Source organism: Symphalangus syndactylus, chromosome 6, assembly GCF_028878055.3.
Source record: "Symphalangus syndactylus isolate Jambi chromosome 6, NHGRI_mSymSyn1-v2.1_pri, whole genome shotgun sequence".
NCBI classification, from domain to species: Eukaryota; Metazoa; Chordata; class Mammalia; order Primates; family Hylobatidae; genus Symphalangus; species Symphalangus syndactylus.
Window position 1 is genome coordinate 145,127,683 of NC_072428.2, and position 19,142 is coordinate 145,146,824.

A 19,142-nucleotide genomic window follows, 5' to 3' on the forward strand; every position below is an offset into this window, starting at 1 on the left:
CACCTGGGAAGTGATTTCCTGAGCCAATCTCTGGAAATTAAGATGTAGTAAACTAGCACGGAACCCAGGAATCTGCATTCTGACAAGATCTCAAAAGTAATTTTGATGGAAATTTCTAAAATGGACCACATTTTGGGAAATGCTGATGTATGAAATAAGTCCCATAGAGCCGTAATATCCAAAGTGGAGTGCAGATATAAAATATATAATACATAATAGAATATTTCAACAGATTATATGAACATGCAGGGAAATTAAGAAGCATGACAGGCCAGGCGCGGCTCACGCCTATAATTCCAGCCTGAGTGACAGAGCAAGATCCTGTCTCTCTAAAACAAACCAAAACAAAACACCAACATGATAGGATGAACCCTGTGAATGCTGCACCCTATTTGAAAACTAGAACATGACCTAGTGTGTGGCGTCTCCCGCGGGGCTCTTTTCTCTATCCCCTTCCCCAGACTCCTTTGCAGACACTTTCCTTAATTTGTGTTTACTATGCTCTTGCTTTTAGAAATATTAGTTTCGGCCAGGCACGGCGGCTCACGCCTATAATCCCAACACTTTGAGGGGGCTGAGGCAGGAGGATCACTTGAGCTCCACAGTTCAAGGCCAGGCTGGGTAACACAGGGAGACCCCGTCTCTACAAAACAAAAACAAAAAATTAGCCAAGCATGGCGGTACACACCTGTGGTCCCAGCATGGCGGTACACACCTGTGGTCCCAGCTATTCAGGAGGCTGAGGTGGGAGGGTTGCTTGAATTCTGGAGGTCAAGGACACTGCATTCTAGCCTGGGCAACAGAGTGAACCCTGTCTGAAAATAAAATTACTTTAAAAAAATAACATGTGATACTTACCCAGCAGAGGAGATGCCATGATGAGGAAAAAATAGCACGGACTGCATACCTAAACAATATGTTGCTTAGTTTTACTTGGTTTTGAGCACAAAAATGAAATACAATATATAGGTTTCTGAGATTTAAAAAAAAAAAACAACTTAGTATTGTTAGAGCAGTTTTAGACTCACAGAAAAATTCAGAGAAAGGTGTGGAGATCTCCCATATCCCTGCCTTTCCCGACACTGGCAAAGTCTCCCCATTATCAGCGTCCCCCACCAGGGCAGCTCATTTGTTCCAACTGCTGAGCCCTTGACACATCATTATAGCCAGAAGTCCGTGTTCACATTAGGGTTCACTCCTGGTCTTCTGAGACTTTCTCACTTAATAAAGAACTATGTTTCTGACACTCATCCAGTTTGTTGGGAGTATCTCTGGTTCACCCCTTTTCACTGCTGTGTACTAGTCTATTGTATGAGTATGCCAGAATTTATGTATTCAATTGTATACAATCTCCTGTGAATGGACATTTAGGTTATTTACAATTCCTTGTTCTTACAGTTGCTACGTATATAATTATAAATATCCCCTGGAGCCTCAGTTCTAAAGTTTCTCTAGGGTATGCACTTAGGACTAGACTCTGGGTCATGAATCCGCAGTAGAAGGTGGCGTCAGGCTGTTTTCTACAGTGGCTGTATCCATACACATTCTCAACCATAGTGTAGTAGTGTTCTCATTGGTCCATGTCGCAATTAACTGTTACTATTAGATTTTGTCAATTTAGTGGGTTAATTTGCATTTCTCTAGTTACTACTGAGGTTGAAAATCTTTCAGAATATGTTGGAGTCCTTTTGTTTCCTTTTCTGTGAAATATCTATCTGTATTTTGTACTATTTTTCTATTTTTTTGTTCGCTGTTTATTATTGATGTGTTGGACTTCCTTGTATTCTGTAAACTAATCCTTCATTGGAAATATATGTTGTAAATATCTTCTTTGAATTTGTTCCTTGTCTTTCAACTTTTTTCATGTCTTTTGATAAATGCAAGATCTCTTATTTTTAATATAATGGATTTTTAAAATGTTTTATTACTAGCATTTTTGTATCTTTTTAAAACAAGTTCTTCAATAAACACAAAAATATTTCCTTCTGATTTAATCTGTGTATGCAAAAATGCTGTAAACATTTCCAAATATCTGTGATGTAACATTAAAAAGGTTTATTTTTTACACATGTTGAGTCCAGTGCAGACTTGGGGGGAGAGAAAGGACACACAGGGATTTCTGCTCCACACAGTCATTCAGGCGCCCAGTCTCCTTCCATCCCAAATCTCTGCCATCCCCAGGACTTTGGAGCCCTTCTCCAGAATTTTGCATCTAATGAAGCCAAGGAAATATAAAAAGGGTAAAGGCAACACAGGAGGTCAGGACTGAAAGTAGCACATATTCTTGCTATTAACAGGATATGACAATCACCTTGGAGGTTGTTTGAAAGGCAGAATCCTAGGCCCTACCCCACAACTTCTAAATCTGTATTTGCATTTACTACAAAATCTTCTGGTGACTAGCTGCAACAACTTATGCCACTAGCTACCCAAAGCAGGTGCAGACTTTGCAAGTTAAAGCCCAGTCCCCCACAAGCCTGTGCTTGCTCAGACACTAGCCACAAGGGCATCTCAGGCCACTCCCACTCTATTGTTTGTTCAACTGAACGTGTCCTTAGTTTGTCTCACTACTGAAAGGTAGTGCTTGGCGATGCCTAATATTTGGTGGGGAATTCCTTTCTCTCAGTACTTTGAAGATATTATTCCTCTATCTCTAGCTTCTATTTTTGCTACTAAAAAGTATTTTATGAGTCTAATTGTCATAGTGTGGTAGGTGATCAGATAGTTCTCCCTATTAAAAATGTAAAAATACAGTACTTAAATTCACTGACGAATAATTCATATGCAATGAATAGCTCACATTTTAATTACATGATTTAGTAAGCCTTGGCAACTTTATATACGCTTGTGAGGCTACAACAAGCAAGGTACAGAACGTTTGTATCACAACAAAAACTGCGCCCTTTCCCAGGCAACCAGTAATCTGCTATCTGTCAGCAGAAATTAATTTTGCCTTTTTAGAATTACTTGTTAGTTGCTCTATGCAGTTTTTTGAGTCTGGCTGCTTCTTTGCCTACGCCTGATATTTCTGAGATTCATCTATGTTGTGTGTATATTAGTAGCATGTTCTGTATTACTAAATAATATTCCATTGTATAAATACATTACAGTTTATTGATTCTCATATTGGCAAATGTTTCGGCTGTTTCTACTCTGAGGCCATTATAAATGAAGGTGTTATGAATACTCGGTTTTAAAGAGTCTTTGTTGTGGCCATATGTTTTCACTTCTCTTCGATAAACGCACAGAAGTGAAATTGCTGGGTCACATATAAGTATATCTTTATTAAAAAATCAAACTGTTTTCCAAAGTGGCTGTATGATTTTAAATTTCCACTAATAATGTATGTGAGTTACAGTTGCTCTACACCCTCAGAAAAACTTGGTATTTTAAGACTTTAATTTTAGCCACTCTCGTAGATGTCTATTGGAATCTAAATGTGATTTTAATTTGCATTACCCTAATGATTAATGATGTTGAACATCTCTCATGTGCTTATTGGTCACAGATGTATCTTCTTTTGTAAGGTGTCTGTTCCAATCTTTTGCCCATTTAAAAAAGTAGATTGTCTTATAATGTGAGTTCTTATCAATGTGTTCTGGATACAAGCCATTAATCAGGTATATGTGTTACAAATATATTCTCCATTGTGTGACTTGCTTCCTCCTTTTCTTAATGGCAGCTAAGAGCAGAAGTTTTTAATTTTTAGAAAGCCCAACTTTTCCATTTTTCTTTTATAGTTTGTATATTTTATATCCTGTTTTAAAAAATCTTTGCCAACCCAAATGTTACAAATAATTTCTCCCCTGGGATTTCCTCTAGAATTTTATAGTATTCGTTTTTAAACATAGGTCTACGATACATCTCATATTGACTTTTGTGTGTGTGGGGTGCAGTAATGGTTAAGGTTTGTTGTTTCAGACCATTTACAGAAAAGACTTTCCTTTCTCCATTGAATTACATGTATAACTTTGTTGAAAACCGACTGGCCATCCATGTGTCTGTCTACTCCAGGAATGTATACTATTTTTTTACACTGATTTAAGTGTTTGCTTTTATCAATACCACACTGTCTGGATTACTGTACCTTTATAATAATTATTGGAAAAACATACTATATGTGCCTCAACATTGACCTTAGTTTTAAAAATTGTTTTGGTTGGACTTCATGACTAAAACACCAAAAGCAATGGCAACAGAAGCCAAAATAGACAAATGGGATCTAATTAAACTAAAGAGCTTCTGCACGGCAAAAGAAACTACCATCAGAGTGAACAGGCAACCTATAGAATGGGAGAAAATTTTTGCAATCTACCCATCTGACAAAGGGCTAACTAATATCCAGAATCTACAAAGAACTCAAACAAATTTACAAGCAAAAAACAAACAACCCCATCAAAAAGGAGACAAAAAATACGAACAGACACTTCTCAAAAGAAGACATCTATGCAGCCAACAGACACATGAAAAAATGCTCAACATCACTGGCCATCAGAGAAATGCAAATCAAAACCACAATGAGATACCATCTCATGCCAGTTAGAATGGCGATCATTAAAAAGTCAGGAAACAACAGATGCTGGAGAGGATGTGCAGAAATAGAAAATGCTTTTACACCGTTGGTGGGAGTGTAAATTAGTTCAACCATTGTGGAAGACAGTGTGGCAATCCCTCAAGGATCTAGAACCAGAAATACCATTTGACCCAGCAATCCCATTACTGGGTATATACCCAAAGGATTAAAAATCATGCTACTATAAAGACACATGCACACATATGTTTATTGCGGCACTATTCACAATAGCAAAGACTTGGAACCAACTCAAATGTCCATCAATGATAGACTGGATTAAGAAAATGTGGCACATATACACCATGGAATACTATGCAGCCATAAAAAATGATGAGTTCATGTCCTTTGCAGGGACATGGATGAAACTGGAAACCATCATTCTCAGCAAACTACCACAAGGACAGAAAACCAAACACTGCATGTTCTCACTCATAGGTGGGAATTGAACAATGAGATCACTTGCACACAGGGTGGGGAACATCACACACTGGGGCCTGTCAGTGGGTGGGGGGCTGGGGGAGGGATAGCATTAGGAGAAATACCTAATGTAAATGACGAGTTGATGGGTGCAGCAAACCAACATGGCACATCTATACCTATGTATCAAACCTTCACGTTGTGCACATGTACCCTAGAACTTAAAGTATAATTAAAAAAAAAAAAGAAAGAAAAAGAAAAATGCAATTGACACACAGAAAAGAAATGTTTTGATTATTCTAGGTCTTTGCATTTCCATACATTTCAGAATCAGCTTCTAATTTCTTCATAAATGCTTGCAGAGAGTTTGGACTGCACTGTTGATTAATTGATTAGTTAACTGGAGGAAACTGACACCTAAACATCATTGAGTCTTCCAAACAACATAGACTCTCTATCTCTTTAGATCTCCTTTAGTTTTTGTCAGCAATTCTTTGAGGTTTATAGTATATCGGCCTTGCATATATTTTATTAAATTTCCTAAATATTATTTATTAAATTATCCTAAATATTTCATGTTTTAGATGCTATTCTAAATTACATTTTTAAATTGTTTCTATGTTTGTTGCTAGTACATAGCAATACAACTAACTTTTGAAAATAACCTTGTATCCTTCAACTTTGCTAAATTCACTTATTTGTTCTCATAGACCTCCCTTTTGAGGATTACTTGGGATTTCTTATGTACACAATCATGTCACATGTGAATACCAACAGCTTTCCTTTCCTTTCCAAACGATATGTGGTTTTTTTTTCTTGCATCATACAATGGTAAACAGAAGTGGTGAGAGCAGATATCCTTGCGTTGTTTGCTTTCTTAGATGGAAAGCATTGCTTCCACCCTTGTGTGGCCTTTACTGTGTGTTTGAATTAGGTTGAGAAAGTATCCTTTCATTCTTGGCTCTGTAAGAGTTTCTTTTATCATGAATATACTTTGAATTTTTCTTAATAATTTTTCTGCATCCATTGAGATGGTCATATGGTTTTTCTCTTTTTTCTGTTATTATGATGAATTAACAGTGAATATTAAGCCAACCTTGAATTCCTGGGATAAACTCACTTAGTCATAGTGTATTATTGTTTTTATATGTTGCAGTATTTAATTTACTAGTACTTTATTAAAAATATTTGCATCAGCCAGGCAAGGTGGCTCAGGCCTGTAATCACAGCACTTTGGGAGGCTGTGATGGGAGGATTTCTAGAGCCCAGGAGTTCAAAATTAGCTTGGGCAATATAGGGAGATTCCATCTCTACAAAAAAATAAAATATTAGCCAGGAATAGTGGCATGCACCTCTAGTCCCAGCTAATCTGGAGCCTGAGGTGGGAGGATCACTTGAGCCTGGCAGGTCGAGGTTGCAGTAAGCTAATGATCGCACCATTGCACTCCAGCCCAGGCGACAGAGGAAGACCCTGTCTCTCAAAGAAAAAAAAAAAGATATTTGCATCTCTGTTAATGAGGGATATTGGTCTATCGTTTTCTTTTATGTGATGTCTTCTTCTGGGTTTGATATTAAGGTAATTCTGACATTATTAAATGATTTAGGAAGTATTTTCTTCTCCTCTGCATTTCTGGAAGAGTTTGTATATTCTTACTTCCTTGTATGTTTGATAGAATTAACTAGTAAAGACATTTGGCATGAAATTTGCACTCTTTCTGACAGTTTGCAGTCATCCTTATGTTTATTCTTCTGTATATAATGCCTTTTTTCTCACTTTTTAAAAGATTTTTGCTTTAACCCTGATTTTTAGCAATTTGATTATGATGTGCTCTATGGCTTCCTGTGTGGTTATTCTATTAGGAGTTTGTTGAGTTTCTTCAATTATAGTTTTATGATTTTTATCACATTTGGAAAAGCTTTGGCCATTATCTGTGTTGGGATTTGTCTCCATCTCCTACGCTTCCCTTGGGCTCCAATTATGCACATGTGAGACTGCTTGACATTGTCCTACAGGTCATTCATGCTCTGTTCATTTTTTAAGTCTTTTCTTTCTGTGTTTTTCTTGAGAAGTTTCTATTGTGCCCACACGTTTTCTTCTGCATTGTCTAATGTGCTTTTAACTGTTTATTTTGAGATAATTTTAGACTTACTGAAGAGTTTCAAAGATAGTTGGCTTCCAGTATGCTCTCTGACCTATCTCTCAGAGGTGAACATCTTACATAATTGTGGTATAATTGTAAAAACTAGGAAACTATCATAAATTGATGTAATACTATTAGTTATATTACAGACTTGATTGGGAATTACTGTTTTTCCACTAATGTCTGTTTTCCATTCCAAGACCCAATTCAGGATATTTTATCTGTTATGTCTCTTCCAATCTGTGACAGTTCCTTCATCTCTTTGTTTTTGGTTTCTCATAACCTTGACAATTTTGGAGAGTATTGGTCAGGGATTTTGTACACTGTTCCTCAATTTGGGTTTGTTTCATGTTTTCTTGTGATTTAACTAAGATTACGGGTTTGGGAGAGAGGATATGGAAGGGCAAGTATGTGCTTGTTATCACATGGGTTGGGGGGCATATATGATATCAATATGTCTTCACAATGAAGTACAGTTTTCAAAGTTTTTCTAGTCTACAGTAATTTCCCCTTTATCTACTCTACTAAAGTGAATTAGTAAGTGTAGCCCATACTCAAGGGGGGAGGGGAATTAAGCTCTTCTGGAGGGAGAAATATCATAAATTGTTGGACATAAGTTAAAACCTCCACAGTCAAGTATTTTTTGGAGAGCTACTTAGGCTATGAAAACATTCATCTCTTTAAAATTTCCTGCACTAATCTCTGTGCTCATCTGCAGATCTTACAGCATCTATTCCTGTGGTATGTTGTAATTCTCTATTTCCCTCATTCATTTCACATTCATTAATTGGAATCCTTTTCTAAGGAAGAGCTGTCCTTCTTCTCCATTTATGATTTATTCAATCGTTTCACAAATCGATTCACAAATATTTATCTTAGTCTTTGTGTAACATTCCAATACTACTGTGATTTCTTTTCTTGCTCAAATTATTCCAGCTTTGGCCACCAGGAGACCTGTGGTTTGGTTTCTGTGTCTTTTTGACATGCTCCTACTATTTTCTTTTTTTAACACTATACCTGATGGCACCACAAAATGTTGCAGGCTCATTTTGCATTTCTTCTGCCCCAGTCCTAGAATCAGAATCAGCCATTTTTCCAAAGAGCCTTGGTTCTGTTTACTTAGAAACCCAGATCTAGGTATGGTCGCTGCTCCTGGGCCCTGTCATAACCAGAGCTATGAAATGTATGCATGTATACTAACCCATGTATATATATGAATACACATCCACATTTATTTCTGTATGTGTGTATCTGTATACATATTTATGTAACCCTGAGTCCCATACTCCTATCTCAGACTCAAACCCGGCACTGCAAGGCTTATTCCAGCATTCTCCTTTTGGTTATTTGTAATCATTTTCTCTGACAGTATGAAATCTTCTTCCCATTACTTAAACTATAATTACTTATTTGTTCAAGCGCAGTATATGTGTAAAGTGCTTTCAGGATTGCTAATCCATACCCCTGTGAGGAAAGACATTATCAACTAGAATACACTGTTCATGCACATTTCCTTCCACCATCAGACTTGCCGTGTTGATTCAACACGCTGTCTCCAAAGGTGTGTGGCTCAGCTCCCTTCTTCTCCACTGTGTTCCATGTGGTTACGGTACACGAGGAACACAGTCCGTCCACAACTCACAGTCTGCGCTCCATCTTCAACTCCCCCAACATCCTGGTTGATGTTTTTAAGCTTTGCATATGGTAAAATTCATTCTTGGTGGTGCACAGTTCTTTGAGCTTTGAAAAATGCATACAGTCATGTATCTGCTGCCACAGTACCACATAGGATATTTTCATCAGCCCCCAAGTTCTCTGAGCTGATGCTTTGTAGTCAGTTTCTCTCCACTCTCAGTACCTAGCAACCAGTGATCTGTTTTCTATCCCCACAGTTTTGCCTTTTCCAGAACACAAATAAAATCATGTAATACGTAGCCTTCTGGATCTGCAGCAAAAGGCATTCAAGATTCATTCACATTGTGTGAATCAGCAGATCACACATTGTTACTCCTGAGTTACATTCCATGTATGGATATCCTGTGCATTTTGCTTTTTTTTTTTGTAGAGATGACGTCTCACTATATTGCCCAGGCTAGTTTTGAACTCCTGGCCTCAAGCCATCCTTCTGCCTTGGCCTCCCAAAGTGCTAGAATTACAGGTGTGAGCTACCACATCTGGCTGGTAAATGTGCTTTTTTAATTTTTATTTTTTTGAGACAGGGTTACCCAGGCTGGTGTAAATTCTGTCACCCAGGCTGGGGTAAATACAATTTTAACTGTATAAGACAGCGCCACACTTTTCCAAAGTGACTGTACAAATGCTGCACTCTCAGTAGCAATGTTTAAGAGTTCTAGTTACTTTGTGTCCTTCCTAAAACTTTGATAGCATCAGTTTTTAAAACTTTAGCCCTTTAACAGGTGTGTAGTATCTCAATATGGTTTTATTTTGCATTTCCACAATGACTAATGATGTTCAAGTCTTTCATATGCTTATTTGCTATCTGCACATCTTCTTTGGTGAAGTTTCTGTTTAGACGTTTTACTCCTTTTAGAAGATTGTTTTCTTATTTGTTGAGTTGTAAGGGTTCTTTATATATTCTAAATGCAAGTCCTTGATCAGATTCATTTGCAAACATTTTCTTCAAATCTGTGGTTTGCCTTTTCTTTGTCTGAACGGTGTCTTTCACAGAGCAAAAGGTTTGAATTTTGTTCTGTCAATTACTGAGAGAGTAGGGTTAAAGTTCTGAATATAATTATGGATTTTTCCATTTCTTCTTTTAGTTCTATCAGTTTGTCTCATGTATTTCAAAGCTCCGTTAGGTGCATACATATTTACGGATTTTTATGTCTTCTTGGATAATCAGCCCGTTTATCTTGTAATGTCTGTGTTTATTCCTGATAATATTACTTGTTTTGAAGTCTACTTTGTCCCATATTGTAGGCACTCTAGTTTGTTTTCTTTCTTTCTTTTCCTTTCTTCTTTCTTTCTCTCTCTTTCTTTTCTTTTTTGCATTAAGAGTATTTAGGCTTTGGAACACCTGAAGTGAGAAGCATACTAGGAAATCAACACAAAATGAATCACAGGAATGTAAAACTGCAATATGATCTGGCTGAAGTTAGTGTCACTTTAACATGATTCTTTTTTTTTTTTTTCCCCTGGAGGCAGGACATCTCTCTATTGCCCATGATGGAGTGCAGTGGCATAATCACAGCTCACTGCAGCCTTGACCTCCTGGGCTCAAGTGATTCTCCCACCTCAGCCTCCTGAGTAGCTGGAACTACAGGTGCACACCACCATTCCTAGCTATTTAAAATTTTTTTTTTTGTAGGGATGAGGTCTCACTATTTTACCCAGGTTGGTCTCGAACTCTTGGGCTCAAGTGATCCTGCCTTGGCCTCTCAAAGTGCTGGGATTACAGGCATGAGCCACTGCAAGTGGCGAATTCTTTTACTGGAACATTTAAAAAAAAATTAACTTACTTTTAACTGACAAAAATTGTATATCTTTCTCATGTACAACGTGTTGTTTCGAAATATGTACAGTACATTATGAAATGTCTAAATTAAGCTAATTAACATATGCATTACCTCACATACTTATGTTTTGTGGTGAGAACACTTAAAATCTACTCTCTCAGCATTTTTCAAGAACACAATACATTGCTTTTAACTATAGTCACCACGTTGTACAATAGATCTCTTGAACTTATTCATCCTGTATAACTGAAACTTTGTATCCTTTGACCAACATTTCTCCAACCTCCTGCCCTCATTCCCCAGCCTCTGGTAATCACCATTCTACTCTCTGCTTCTGTAAATTACACCTTTTTAGATTCCACACACATGTAAGTAAGATCATACGGTAGTTGTCTTTTTGTGCCTGGCTTATTTCACTTTAGCTTAATCTCCTCCAGATTAATTTATGTTGTTACAAATGATAGGAGTTCCTTTTTTTTTAATGGCTACATAGTTTTCCTTTGCGTATATGTACCACTTTTTTTTTTTTTTTTTTTTTTTTTTTTTGCAACGGAGTCTCGATCTGTTGCCAGGCTGGAGTGCAGTGATACGATCTCAGCTCACTGCAACCTCTGCCTCCTGGGTTCCAGCAATCCTCCTGCCTCAGCCTCCCGAGTAGCTGGGACTACAGGTATGCATCACCATGCCCAGCTAAGTTTTGTATTTTTAGTAGAGACGGGGTCTCACCATGTTGGCCAGGATGGTCTCAATCTCTTGACTTCATGATCTGCCTGCCTTGGCCTCACAGAGTGCTGGGATTACGGGCATAAGCCACTGCGCCTGGCCATGTACCACATTTAAAAAAATCCATTCATCCACTGATGGATGCTTAGGTTACTTTCATATCTTGGCTATAGTATATACAGCCATATGATGTTGCGACGGACATGGGAGTGCAGATACTTCTTTGGCATAGTGATTTCATTTCATTTGGCATACACCCAATAGTGGGTTTGCTGGATCACCATGGCTGTACTAATTCACATACCCACCACGTGTGCAAAGCTTCCCTTTTCTCCATGTCCTCTCCAACACTTGTTATCTTTTATCTGTTTGATAATAACTATTCTAACAGATTACATGGAAGACAATGTTTCTTTTGGTTAGTGTTTGCATGGCATATCTTTCCTTTCACTTAGCCTATCTACATCTTTAATATTTAAAGTTTGTTTCTAGAGATGGAGTCTCACTCTGTTGCCCAGGATGGAGTGCCATGGCACCATCTCAGCTCACTGCAACTTCCGCCTCCCGGATTCAAGAGATTCTCCAGCCTCAGCCTCCCGAGTAGCTGGGATTACAGGTGCCCGCCACCACGCCCGGCTATGATTATTATTATTATTATTTTGTATTTTTAGTAGAGATGGGGTTTCACCATGTTGGATAAGCTGGTCTTGAACTCCTGACCTCCAGTGATCCACCTGCTTCAGCCTCCCAAAGTAATACAGAACCTATATTTCATTCTTACATCTTAATGCAATCTGACACTTCTTTGGTGTTATGAACATTGTGTGTGTATGGATCATTCACATTCAATGGAAACTGAGTTGACATGGTTGGATTCCAACCTACCATCTTGTTAGCTGTTTTTTATTTAATTTGTTATTTCTTTTTTTCTTGGGCTAAGTTAGCTTTTTAAAATGATTCCCTTTTATCTTTCCTAAACATATATATACACATTTCTTTAAAAAAAATTTTGGTGGTCCCCTTAGGGCTTACAGTTTATATTTTTAATTACTATGCATTTATTTTGAAATATTATACTGTACTTCTTCACATGTAGTATAAGAACCTTATAGCAACATATGACCACTTCCTCCCTTTCATCCTTTGTATTATTGTCATGCATTTTACTTGTTCATATGCTCTAAGCACACAATACATTTTCCCTATTTTTGCTCCAATCAATCTTTCAGAGCATTAAAAATAGGAAAAAAATGTTACCGTCATATATTCAATTTCAACCGCACTCATCATCAACCGTGTTCATCATTTCTTTGTGTTGAACCAGATTTCTGATTGTTGTCATAGTCCTTGTACCTAAAAAGCTTCTTTTAACATTTCCTGTAGAGCTTGTCTGCTTGCAATGAATTCCCTCCATTTTTGCTCCTTAGGTATTTCTGCTGGGTAACTGTTTCTGACAACAGGTTTTTCCATCAGTACATAAAACATTGGTCATGCAACGTCTTCCGGCTTGTATGCTTTTTGATGAGATAGCTGCTTTAATTCTTACTGTTCTTTTCCTCTCTAGGAAAAGAGAAAACTTTCTTTTTCAGCAATTAGAATATGATATATTTGGACATGGGGGCTTCTGCTTGTTTGCTTGTGTCTTGGTATTTATCTCGCTTGGTGTTATCTGAGCTTCTTGGGTCTATGTTTTGGTGCCTGTCATAAATCTTGAAAAAATTAGTTCTTCAGACACTTGTTCCATTCCTTTCTTTCTTCTTCTTCTAAGTATACGTATGTTAGACCATTCAATGTTGTTCAACAGTTCATAGATGCTGTGTTCTGTTTCTTGCACTCCTTCTTCTCTTCGCTTCAGTTTGGATAATTTTTATTTATCTTTCTTCAAGGTAACTTATTCTTTCCATGTCAAGGGTATCAATGAACCCGTTGAAGACATTCTTCACCTCTATCGTTGTGCTTTTGATTTCTAGCATTTCCATTTCTAGCATTTCCTTTTTGAACACTGAATTTTTGTTTGAAACCTCGTTTTTTTTAGTGGTAGTGTATACTATGATAAATATTTTCTATGATTGGAGATGAGCACATCTTGCTGTGTAGCAGGTTGTTAGTATGAGTTTGCTATCTTATTCAGGAGTTGGGCTTAGCAAGATATTTGTTGTTGCCACAGCTATCCTCTGTGCACAAAAGGCTCCAAATTCCTCCAGTGACACCTTGTACTTAGAACATGGGCTCATTTGTGAGATTGTTTTCTCAGTGTCTGCGCCTCCTCTGAGCTTTGGGTCTTCTCTTTGCACTGCGGTCCTGAAAGAAGCAGTCTCTTGTGGGCCTCCCAACTGTATTTTGTCATTTTTACTTGACATCTGTTATTCTGGTGACAAGAGATAGGAGAGGATCAGAACCCTCTGATGTTCTGTTTAAGCATCCTCTTACACAGCGAGTGTCTGGATCTCAGGGATGTGGACTTCAAAATACTCCTCCTACCAGCTGCAGTGTTGGGCTTGGCAGGTATCCCTGATCCTCTCCTAGGGTAGAGCTTGTTATTTTTCTGTCCCCTTTGCACAATGGAAATGGGCTTCCCCATTGCCCTAGGGCCACGGTTTTTGTGGCCTTTCTCCCTGAAGGCCTTTTTCCATAAGTGAGATAAGGGAGCTGTGTACCGATGGAGTTTCTCTAGTGGACACTCTTCCCTCCCTCAAACAACATAATGAGGAACTTTCTCAGGATTCTGCCATCTCTCCTGTGAGTGCCTGGTGGAGTTCATGAACAAGAAGCCTGCAAGAGGAGGCAAACCTCTCTACTCTGCAGCCCCAAGGGACTTCATACTCTCACACATGGTATTTAGAAATTCATTTTAAACGTTTTAGCTGACTCTTATTTCCCGCACATATGGCATCATTTGTTTCTGTCCCAGGTAAGCAAATGCTCAGGTCCTGTTTTTCTTCCGAGGTGTCTTTCCCTCGATTTCCAGTTATTTGGTTGCCCTGCAATGTTGATTTTCTGATGGGCTCAAGAAACCTACAGTTCTTTTTGCTGTAACCTTGGCAGTGATACTTTATCCAGTGTTCTACGTCTATGAGATAAAACTGGAAATTTCTAACTACTTTTATTTCTACCCATTGAACATTTTATTTTGAATACTGTATTTTTCAGCTCTAAAATATTCACTTCCTATCTATTTCTTTCTTCATTATGGCCTTGTTTTTCCTTAAATTATTGAGCATATGTATAGTAATTTTTTGAAATTCTTTGCCTGGTAATTCCATCATTTCTGTCATATTGTTTCTATTGGCCAATTTTTCCCCTGGTATTGGTCATATATTCCTGCTCCCTCACTTCAGTAGCGATTTTTGATTGGATGCTGGACTTTTGTGAATTTTACTTTATTGAGTGCCGAATTTGGTTGTCTTCTCTTAAAAAATATTGGACTTTGTTCTGGCAGGCCATTAAATTACCTGCTGATCAGCATACTCCCTTCCAGGATTGTTCTAAAGCTCTGTTAGGAGATTCTGGAGTAACCTTTACTCTAGCTTTCTGGTTGTTCCCGATGTACTTTGTCTATCCTCACGGAGTTTCACCCTACAGCAGCATATTCAAGGTGACTCCATGCAGATTTCCAGAACTCTTTTTCTGCCTGGCTCCCTCATCTCCAGTATTGCAACCCACAAATGTCCCACACCAGCATCTACAAATTGTCATCCCTGTGGCCCCAAATCATTAAGACCACTGTGTTCTACCTGAGTTTCCCCTTCCTGCCTCACAATCCAGAAAGCTGGGCTATCATAAGACCCACCTCGTTTGTTGCCATTCTCTCAGGGCTCATGGTCCTCGATTGCCTGTCTTCCAATGTCTGAAAAGAGCGTTTCCAAATCTGTCCAGTTTTCAAGCTGTTTGTGAAGTGAGAAGCCTGTCTCAGTATTCCATCATGGCCAGAGGCGGAAGTTTCTCTTTCGCTGCTTTTTCTGTCTTCTCTTTTTTGGTTATTAAAATTTTTAGTTTCACCACATGTCTAGATGTGGATTTTTAAATTTTTTTTTTACTCCATGCTTGTTATGCTTCCTGAATCTTTGGATTTATGTCTTTCACTGATTCTTAAAAATCATGTGAAATCATCTTTTCGAATATTGCCTCTCCTCTATTCTTTTTATTCTCTCCTTCTGGAACCTCATTTTAACATAGTGTTTTAGTCCTGCAGGCTGCTGTAATGAAACAACACACTCTGTGTGGCTTATAAACAGAATTTCTTTCTCACAGTTCTGGAGGTGGGGAAGTCCACGATCAAGGGGCCAGCAGATTCAGTGTCTAGTGAAGGCCCATTCCTCATACGTGGCCATCTTCTCACTCTAACCTCACACGGTGGGAGGGGCAAGGCAGCTCTTGGGGGTCTCTTTATGAGGACACTCATTCATCTATTCACCTCCAAAGGGCCTCACCTCCAAATACTGTCACATTTAGGAATTAGGTTTCAACATACGAATTTGGGGTGGAGGAATACAAACGTTCAAGCTATATCACGTGTTTGACATCCTCATTCCAGTCTCTCAACTGCTAAACCTCTCATTCACATCCTTCATCTCCTTTTCTCTTTGTGTTATATTCTGCAAAATTTTTTTATCTACCCTTAATTCCCAAATTCTCTCAATTGTGTCACATCTGTGTAGTTTTCCCTTTGAGTTTTTTAACAACTGTATTTTGAACAGTGTTTGATTTGATTTTTTTCCTCTTTAATTTTTTTGAAGCAATACAAACCCATAGAAAGTTTAAGAGTAAAATTAAACTTTTTTTGTGAATCATTTGTGACTAAGTTGCTGACTTGATGCCCCATCAGCCACAAGTACTGTATGTAGTATGTATTTACTACAAACGCTTTCTTCCTATATGCCACTTATTAATCACTGAAATCAGGAAATTAACTTTGTGTTACTGCCATCTAACTTACAGACCCTATCAATTTTTGCAAATTGTCCCAATAATTGATTGAAAAGATCATTTATTGCATTTAGTTGTCATGTCTTTTTCTTCTTCAGTCTGAAATGTTTTCTTAGTCTTTCCTTGACTTTCATAATTAGATCTTTGAAGATTACAAGCCAATTATTTTCTGGAATGTCTCTCAATTTGAGTTTGTCCTTTTTTCTTCAGAATTAAATTTGGTTAGGTATCTTTGACAGGATTATCACAGAAGTGATGCTGTACTCTTCTTATTGTATTATATCAGGTGGCAACTTTTATTTATTCCATTATTGAAAATGTTTACTTTGATCAGTTAGGGTGGTTTTAGAGGCTTTTCCACTGAAAATTATTCTTTTCTACTATGTAATTAATACATATTTTCTAGGAAGGAACACCTTAACTATTTTGATACACTGTTTCCATATAAAGTTCAATTTATTATTTATCAATATTTGTATAGACATGAGCTTTCCTGTTTTTAGTCTATTACTCTCATTATTTAATTTGATGCTCATCTCATCTCTGCTTTGGCCCATTAAATCTCACTTCTGTGTCCTTCTGACATATCTTTATCACTATTCAAGCACTCCCTTGATTTTTGGAGGGAACAAGATGTTCCAGGCTGATCGTGTGAATTCCATGCCCTAGCCCTGAAATCAGTTGTTTTTCCAAGTAATACTGATTCCTCTTGAAAAGTGGTATTTAGAAACCAAGGTCTAGGTGCTGGGTGTGCTCAAGATGGGCTGCTGTCTCCAGGACACTCTTGGTGGACAGTTAGGAAACACACACACATACACACACACAGAGTTATACAAAAATAGGCACACACATATTTGCATATACACTTACTCCTACAATGAAATACAATTATCAAAAACCATTAGTGCAATCACTCTTGATTCCTTATTCTAACAACACACCATAGGGTTAATTTTAGCTTTTTCTTCATGTAAGTAACTCCCTATTTGCACAGTGAGAAACTTAGCTCCATCACCCTTAATATATTTATATATCCGATCAATTTCCCTGTTCATAACCAATACGCCATCTCTGTTGTCACCTTCTTCCATGCAGGTCCCCTTATATACCGGAGTTCTGATTCCCTGTGCTCTACCTCCCATCTGTGTGAAAACTCTCACAATGCTTGTGTTCTGCCGTTCTAGTCTACTTATCTTTGGCAACTCCTAACTCATCCCAGTAGGGCCCTGAATTCCACGTTGGGCCCATACCTCAGGATTATGTCCTAGTAACCTGGTCATGTGTGACTCCCCATGTTGAACTGCCCCCATGGGTGGATGCCCTCCTCACTTTGCCAATCCACAGGACATACTTTGCACCCTGTGGTGCTCTCACATGCCTTGCTGGGCAGCCCTCTCACAGGGTGTGGGCTGGAGACATTCTTGGGCTCTGATCCTCTAGCCTGGCCAGCACATCCCTCCCCACCTCTCCCAGCCCTGCTATACCACTAGTGCTGCCTAATGGCTTTAGGACATTGTTCAGATACAAGAAAAAGGAAGCACTCTCTGGCTACTCTAGACAGTCTCTTCTTGATTTCTTTCATCTTTTATTTCCTTAAACCTTTCAAATATTGTCCTTTATGGTAATTTTAATAACTAAAGTCCCTAGGAGGTCAATCTAGTTTGTATTTTTCACTTACAGTGGTTTCTTCCCTCGTGCATTTTGTGATCTTTGATTTTAAGTCCATAATTGGTTGACCTTAAACTGTGAGGAACGTTAAGTGGATAATTTGGGAAAGCCCTTCCAGGATCTCTGGCCTAATTTGGGAGCCTGAGGTTTAGATTCCCTCCTCAAAAGCTGTCCAGGAATTTGCTTCCTATTGGCAGTGCAAACGGGGATGACTTCCCCAGTGAAACCCTGAACTTCCTGTACACTACTTACTGCTCAGGCTTTGGCTCTGTTTTTTTTTTGTTTGTTTTTTGCTTAAGAGATGGGGTTCTGTTCGGTCACCCAGACTGGAGTGCAGTGGTGCAATTACAACTCATTATAATCTCAAACTCCTGGACTCAGATGATCCTTCTGCCTCAGCCTCCAGAGTAGTTATGCAAAGCAGTTAAAGGTATGCACCACCATGCTTGGCTATTTTTTTTATTTTTCGTAGAGATGGGGTTTTGCCATGTTGCCCACACTGGTCTTGAAATCCTTGGCTCAAGTGATAACCACCTGCCTTAGCCTCCCAATGCATTGGGATTACAGGTGTGAGCAACTGTGCCCAGCGTTTTGCTTCCTTCTTGATCCTTTGGAAACATTATTCCTAAAACCTAGCAATACAACAAAAAATGTTTTCTACAGAATCTGTTTTGTAGGAGGAGGGGAACAGAATTTCCAGTTCATCATTACTGAGAGACGAGAAAGACTTCTATACTCACTTTATTCACAAAAATGCGAAGCTTGCTTTTACGATTTTAAGTAGGATATGTATGAAACTGCAGCGCTCACCAGGTAGTCTTCTTAGGTTTAACCCCTGACACTCATATAATGCCACGCCTGGCAGCAGCTCCACTTTGGAGGATTGAGAAGAAACACACTTCACTGTGGTACAGGCATGGAAGAGCTCTACTCTTTGGCTCCCCAAATGCAATTCAGGTGCAAACCAATATGGATGGGGGCTTGGCTTGGAAGTCCTTGACTGGCGGGAACCAGTTACCTGAGTTTATCTTTTAGATTCCCACACTCAGTTAAGACAGTAACAGAGGCTAAATGGCTTCCCACCAGGTGTTTTAAGATTATTTAGTACTTTCAAGCCAGAGGCAGTGTACAAGTCAGAGGTCATTTTTACCAAGAGCAACGTTTTATTTATTTATTTAGAGATGGAGTTTCACTCGTCACCTAGGCTGGAGTGTAGTG

The 19,142-nt window shown here is 38.4% G+C and overlaps 1 protein-coding gene across 1 annotated transcript in view; it reads right to left on the reverse strand.

Moving 5' to 3' along the window:
• The window catches only part of CNPY1 (canopy FGF signaling regulator 1), a 146,516-nt gene that overhangs the window by 124,584 nt on the left and 2,790 nt on the right, over positions 1-19,142 (reverse strand). The gene's annotated exons all lie outside the window — the stretch shown is intronic.